The sequence below is a fragment of the Pinus tabuliformis genome, chromosome J, assembly GCF_031772625.1.
Source record: "Pinus tabuliformis cultivar Carrire ecotype Pingquan chromosome J, CPIR1, whole genome shotgun sequence".
NCBI classification, from domain to species: Eukaryota; Viridiplantae; Streptophyta; class Pinopsida; order Pinales; family Pinaceae; genus Pinus; species Pinus tabuliformis.
The window spans coordinates 1,193,572,981-1,193,580,469 of record NC_142295.1 but is presented as its reverse complement, the minus strand read 5'-3'; the positions used below and the strand labels follow the sequence as shown (position 1 = coordinate 1,193,580,469).

The 7,489-nt window shown below is 42.0% G+C and overlaps 1 pseudogene; it reads right to left on the bottom strand.

The window, feature by feature from the left end:
* Positions 1-570: 570 nt before the first annotated feature.
* LOC149231371 (soluble starch synthase 3, chloroplastic/amyloplastic pseudogene) lies at positions 571-1,107 on the bottom strand (annotated as a pseudogene).
* Positions 1,108-7,489: the final 6,382 nt, after the last annotated feature.

Here is a 7,489-nt window from a genome sequence, read left to right as displayed (position 1 = left end):
GAGTTCAGGATCTTCGGCGGACAAAGGAACATTCTTCACCAATCTACCTTGCTTTCTTGACTACCTTCTAGGCTGCCTTCATCCATTGTAAACCCAGTAAGCTTGATTGCAGATCCTCCAGACTCATTCCGAGTATATGAACCTTTAAAATCACCGTTTTGGACAGGAGATGATCTCATCTGTAATGTTATCCGACTAGGTGTTCAAGAAACCTGAAGAGAGGCTGCTCTCTGTGAAGCCTCTGCTAATGTCAATGCAACTACTTTAGCAACATCATAATCATCATGATCGCCATCAAGGACAGGCTCTTGTTTACCAGACAGCACTACTTCAGAATTCTGCTTTTCCAGTGTGTATGAAACAGGAAAGCGTGGTGTTCTTTTTCCAACAACACGGGGCTTACTACCTCCAGACCTCCTTTTCTTTACTGGAGATGAACAACCATAATTTGAAGGTTTTGATTTACATTGCAACAGATTAGAATAGGATCTGCCAAAGTTATTTGTACTAGTGAACTTCTGTTTCATACGAGTTTGCTTTTGAGGGCGTCCTGATGCTCCAAACCCATCACTACTGTCCCCCAACCTTTATAACAGGTGCCATTTCCACAGCTAGATGCACAATGTGCATTGGTGGCTCCCTCAGAATTCCTCCAACCACAGCAACATGGTAGTCCATAGCATTTCCATTGTCATACAATCCAACATGTTCATCGCCTCTTTCAGAGAAAACAAAATCCATCATATATGCATCTAGTGGCACTTTAACAGTTGCCTTCACATGGGAGCCATTATCTGCCGGGATCATTCGCTGGGGTGGAAGAACACCAAGTCGATGAGTCCATCGATTGAAAGAGCACCGAAACCATACTTCAGATTTACCATTCAAAACTATATTAGATGGGTTGTAAAAGACTGTAACAGAGTTCCCAGCTTCAACTTTACTAGGTTCGGTGTAGAATATATGTTTTTGTGACTGTCGAAATAATGTCATTGTTTTCTCCTTCCTTTCTGCTTTTAAAAGTTCCAATTTCTCAGCCTTCTTGCGAGCAGCTTCCTCTCCTACATGAACTTTGAGGCTTCGAGATTCAGAATTGATAACAAGCATACACGCAGGAGCTTGAGAGCATGCCACCTGTAAAATACATCCACCGTAGAGCTATTTTGCATGACAGTTGCTATGGATTAGGACAAATCCCCAATCTCGTAGTGCGCTACGAAACCACCTAAACATGTAGCGCTGCGAAACCGCTAAAAGGATTCATGTGCTTATTTGCAGACATTTAGCATTGAAATTTTGTCAGTGATAACACAATCTACACCCCCAGTCCCGAATTGGTCATCACAGCCGTTTCCTTCTCCGAATCCATGGATGAATCAGACAAGCCAATTTGGCTGGCCAAATTTTCCTTACACCCCACCATATTGGCAGAATAACTCATACCCTCCACAATGGATTCCCCCTACTTCACAAGGTTCACCCTGGTAGACAAATTGGCCAAGATCGACATATCAGTCAATAGGAACTATTCCACTCCCTCAACTGACTCTGCCAGCCTTACAACAAAACCCACAGTCTAATCTAAGGCCACAACTCCCAGCCCAACCCAAAACCAATCCTAATAATAGACCAGTCCAATCCCTCCAAATTATAGAAACATCAAAAACTGGACTTGACCTAAGGGAGTGCAATGACCTTCAGTTACGATCTGGACGTATCATAGAAACAAAGGGAGACAAAACAGTTCACATTGAAGATCAGTTACCAATAGAACAACCACCACAACAAGAGGGTGTAAATAAAGAACAGACCCATCAACAATCAAATACATCCTCTCCTCCTTTCCCGGAACGATTAGTCATACCACGACCAGTACAGCATCCAGACTTTGACATTCTGGGAGAGTTACAAAACCTGTACATAAAAATTCCATTCCTCCAAGCTATTCAAGATATTCCTATATACGCAAAAACTATAAAAGAACTGTGCATAAAAAAATCAAGGAGGAATACAACCACTAACCCAAGAGTCCAAGTAGTCGGCACCTTATCTGACTTATTATCGGGAAAAGAGACACCTATCAAATACGAAGATCCCGGAAACCCAATTGTAACTGTCCAAATCTATGGCCAAACCTTGACTAACGCTTTAGTTGATCTAGGAGCTGCAATCAATATTTTGACAACCTCTACCTGCCAAAAGCTTGGCATCACATCAGTAGAACCTACTTCTACTTTGCTAGAATTGGCAGATCGATCTGTAGTTCGACCAGAAGGCACTCTATACGATGTCATGGTTTCTGTAGACTCTTGGGAATATCCAAATGATTTCCTGATAATTAACCCAAAAACCCGACTGGATGGACATCCGCTAATACTAGGAAGACCTTGGCTTGCTACTGCCGATGCCTACATTGGTTGCCGGCAGGGAAATATGACCATAACTAAAGGACCAGATGTTAAAAATCTAGTTCTATATCCTCCAGCACAGCCAAGCCTCCCAATGATCAAAACCAATCAGTATCCTGTGTCATACCTTACTAACAATATCAGATCCCCATTGACTGTACAGAAGGCTTTAGATTTTAAAGATCAAATAGAAGATGATGCCATCAATAACTTCATTAGTCAAACTGAATCTAGATCTCACACACAGTGTTTTATGATAGAGGCAGCATTTGATAGTGAGCTAGAGGAAGACCCTTTGAAAGACGCACATGACCAAACAATACCAGTGACTGTTGTTGCCAATAGTAAAGTAGTGGAAATTGAACCTGGTAAGGCCCTAAATATCAACGCCAACCTTACACCAGACCAAGAAACAAAGCTTGTAAATCTGTTACGAAAATATCAAGGAGCATTTGCGTGGGATTACCCTGACATGAAAGGGATCGATCCCCAATTATGCACCCACCACATCTACATAGAAAAAGATGCAAGACCTGTTCGTCAGCCGCAAAGAAGACTTAACCCCCATCTAAAAGTAGTAAAAGCCGAACTTCAAAAACTTTTAGATGTTAATTTTATCTATCCCATCTCCGACAGTAAATGGGTCTCTCCCTTGGTGGTGGTACCCAAGAAAAATGGAAAATGGAGGATTTGCGTAGATTACAGGGAGTTAAATAAAGCCACACAGAAGGATCACTTCCCTCTCCCGTTTATAGATCAAGTATTGGACACTTTGGCAGGAAAGAAATTCTTTTCTTTCCTGGACGGCTTCAGCGGATATAACCAAATCCAAATCGCCCCTGAAGACCAGGATAAAACTACCTTTACTTGCCCTTGGGGAACGTTTGCCTATCGAGTTTTGCCCTTCGGCCTATGTAATGCCCCTGCTACATTCCAAAGGGTTGTCCTTAGTATCTTCGTAGATCTAATAAATGACGGACTTGAAGTGTATATGGACGATTTTACACCATATGGAGATGATTTTGACTCAGCTCTAGATACCCTGGAAAAAGTCCTACAACGTTGTATCGCTACCAGACTTTGTCTGAGCCACGAAAAATGTTACATGATGATGACAGAAGGGCTCATTCTAGGGCACTATATCTCAGCAGCCGGCATCCAGGTAGACCCGGCTAAAATCCAGATTCTTTTGCTTATTCCTACCCCCACTACTCAAACGAGGTACACAGTTTTCTTGGATTTTCTGGGTATTACAGATGATTTATAGAACATTACTCACGTATTGCTGCACCTCTATATGCTTTAACTGGCAATGTTGATTTCTTGCGGACAGAAAAATGCGACCAGGCTTTTAAGGAATTGAAGAAGCTTGTATCAACAACCCCAGTCCTTCGAGGACCCAACTGGAATTTGCCATTCCAAATCTCATCTGATGCCTCGGATACAGCAATTGGTGCAGTCCTAGGGCAAGAAGAGGATAAGAGACCATATGCTATCTACTATATCAGCAAAAGTTTATCCTCTGCCGAACTCAATTATACTGTTACTGAAAAGGAGTTCCTGGCTGTAATACATGCTGTTAACAAATTTAGACATTATATCACAGGCTATCCCGTTGTGTTATATACAGATCATTCTGCTATCATATATTTGGCAAATAAACCTGTTACGAAAGCTAGAATAACCATATGGTTGATCTTATTGCAGGAGTTCGACATCACAATCAAGGATCGACCTGGCAAGGAGAACCCTGTAGCTGATTTCCTCTCACGAATACTGAAAGCGATTGAAACAGTAGCAGTGGAAGATCAATTTCCTGACGAGCACCTGTTTGTTGTTGCTGTTCAAACACCCTGGTATGCTGATGTCGCCAATTACCTTGCAATCGGTAGGCTACCAAAACACTTAACCCCTCAGGAACGTAAGCAGATTGTTCAGAAGAGCGCTCGGTTTTCATGGATTGGAGGCCATTTGTTCCATACAGGGGCAGACATGCAAATCAGAAGGTGTATTCGAGAAGACGAAATCTTCGACATTCTAAAAGCTTGCCACGACGGGCCATGCGGGGGACATTTCGCTGAAAAAATAACAGCACATAAAGTATTGCAGATGAGATACTATTGGCCTACAATTTTCAAGGATGCGAAAAAATTTGCACAAGCCTGTGACAGCTGCCAGCGAGCAGGAAGACCTGGCCAAGCCGATGAAATGCCTCTGAGACCACAATTGGTCATTGAGCCATTTGAACGATGGGCTCTGGACTTCGTTGGACCCATTAATCCATCATCAAATCAGAGGACATACATTCTGGTGGCGACAGACTATGTTACTAAATGGGTCGAGGCCGAATCATTACCTAAGGCTATAGAAGACTCTGTGATACAATTCTTGTTCCATTTGTTTGTACGTTATGGACTTCCGAGAGAACTAATCACCGATGGTGGACCACAATTTGTTGGAAATAAATTAGCTGTAACACTTAACAATTATCATGTCCAACATAAGATCACTACCCCATACCATCCGCAGGCAAATGGGCAAGTAGAAAGTAGTAATAAGGTAATAGAATCAATTTTAACAAAGACCATTGCATCGCATAGGCGTGATTGGGCCACTCGACTACCCAAGGCACTGTGGGCCTACAAAACCACATGGAGAAGTACTACAGGCTATTCACCTTATCAATTAGTGTTTGGAAAGCAGCCAATTTTCCCCATAGAATTCGAAATCCGAACGCTACGAACTGCACAGGAGGTCGGCCTAGATCTAAGTGAGGCACAAATCAATCGATTACAGCAGATTAATGAATTGGACGAAATCAGGCTCTCTGCATTACACAATACAACATTGATTCAACAACAGCGAGCTAAATGGCATGATGCACTTATCAAGAATAAAGTCTTTCATGAAGGAGACTGGGCTCTGTTATACGACTCTCGGTTTCAGGACTTCCCGGGGAAACTCCAGACTCGATGGTTAGGACCATACGAAATCCAGAAGGTACATGACAATGGGACTCTTACCCTGATCACAATTGACGGTTCTGGATATGCATTCAAAGTAAATGGCCACCGAGTTCGCCTTTATCGAAAGCCACTCACTCGGGAATCCTTCTGTCAGCAGCTACGACAAGATACTGATATGGAAATCTTAGGAGAGGAAGCGAAATCTTCCTCACCTATAATTTAAGAAATTCATTTTTATAATTTGTACATAACATCTTGTATATATGTTTCCTTGATTTTTTTTACTTGTATTCCAAGTGTTTTTGCTGTTCCTTTGCGAAAAGGAACAACACTTGTGAGATTTTGCTGTTCCTTTGCGAAAAGGAACAACACTGGTGTGTTTTTGCTGTTCCTTTGCGAAAAGGAACAACACTTGTGTGTTTTTGCTGTTCCTTTGCGAAAAGGAACAACACTTGTGCTTTTTGTTGTTCCTTTGCGAAAAGGAACAGCACTTGTCAGATTTTGGTGTTCCTTTGCGAAAAGGAACAGCATTGGTGTGTTTTTGCTGTTCCTTTGCGAAAAGGAACAACACTTGTGCTTTTTGCTGTTCCTTTGCGAAAAGGAACAACACTTGTGAGATTTTGCTGTTCCTTTGCGAAAAGGAACAACACTTGTGTGTTTTTGCTGTTCCCTTGTGAAAAGGAACAACACTTGTGTTTTTTTGCTGTTCCTTTGCGAAAAGGAACAACACTTGTGTGCTTTTGATGTTCCTTTGCGAAAAGGAACAACACTTGTCCTTTTTGTTGTTCCTTTGCGAAAAGGAACAACACTTGTCAGATTTTGTTGTTCCTTTGCGAAAAGAAACAGCATTGGTGTGTTTTTGCTGTTCCTTTGCGAAAAGGAACAACACTTGTGTGTTTTTGCTGTTCCTTTGCAAAAAGGAACAGAACTTGTGTGTTTTTGTTGTTCCTTTGCGAAAAGGAACAACACTTGTGTGTTTTTGCTATTCCCTTGTGAAAAGGAACAACACTTGTGTGTTTCTGCTATTCCTTTGCGAAAAGGAACAACATTTGAGTGTCTTTGTTGTTCCTTTCTCAAAAGGAACAACATTTGCGATTTTCTGTTGTTCCTCTCAAAGAAATGGTATCCTACGAATGAATTCTTCTCTCAGGAATGCCATCGACATGTTTTTGCCCTTATGGAGGATGCTTTGCTCCCATGTTCTCCTCAATCTTGTAGATACAGCAATGAACTTATGCGATGAATATAAACCATGATATACCGAAATCAGCACATCATAAATCGCTATCACTATGAAGCCACTATGTATAAGAGGAAAAGAGGAGGGACGTGAACTTTTCATCTTTGCTGTCATTGTCATTTACCGGTACCCTGGTTGGTGATCTTCATCATGACGATACCCCTAAAAATCTTTCCTGATCATTACTTAGGAGTAAGAACGAACGATTTATATCTATCTGTTGGGATCATAAGACTTCTTCCACCATTCCCCGCTCTTAAGGAGTGCGGAACCACCCTTATGTGAAAATAAACAAGAGAGGTGCTCTGCAAAAGAAAACAAAAACAAAATATGAAAACTGTCAAATGCAGGATAGGGGGTCTCATTAAGATCCGGCCTACCATGATCATAAGGATGGAAGCAAAGTGGCATTCCCATAACGGCCACCACACCAGGGATATGGTCCGAAGGTAAATTAACAAGCAAACCTTGGAACAGGGGGTCTCATCGCGAGCCGGCCTGACCACGTTTCGCGCCTACCATGTGAATGGCATTATGGCTATCTGGTCACCAAGCCAGCATAATGGCCTGCATTTTGACAAAGCACTCTTCAGAATATACACAAAGGATCATGGTTCCGGAGGGTGAAATAAACAACTCTGCCAAGGTTATGAACACCTGTTGGCAGCAGAGCTCTGTTAATGGCATAGAAGTCGTAATAATTACACCAACAGGTATGATATTAAATTTTTCTATCTCTTATCCTTTGCAAAGATCATATGTCACACCCGATGTATATACCGCATGAATATTTATTACCACCAATCATGGCAACGGAACTGACGGTGACCACTGGAGACTTCGTACGCTTGCCAGACGTCCCATCCCCTAGCTCC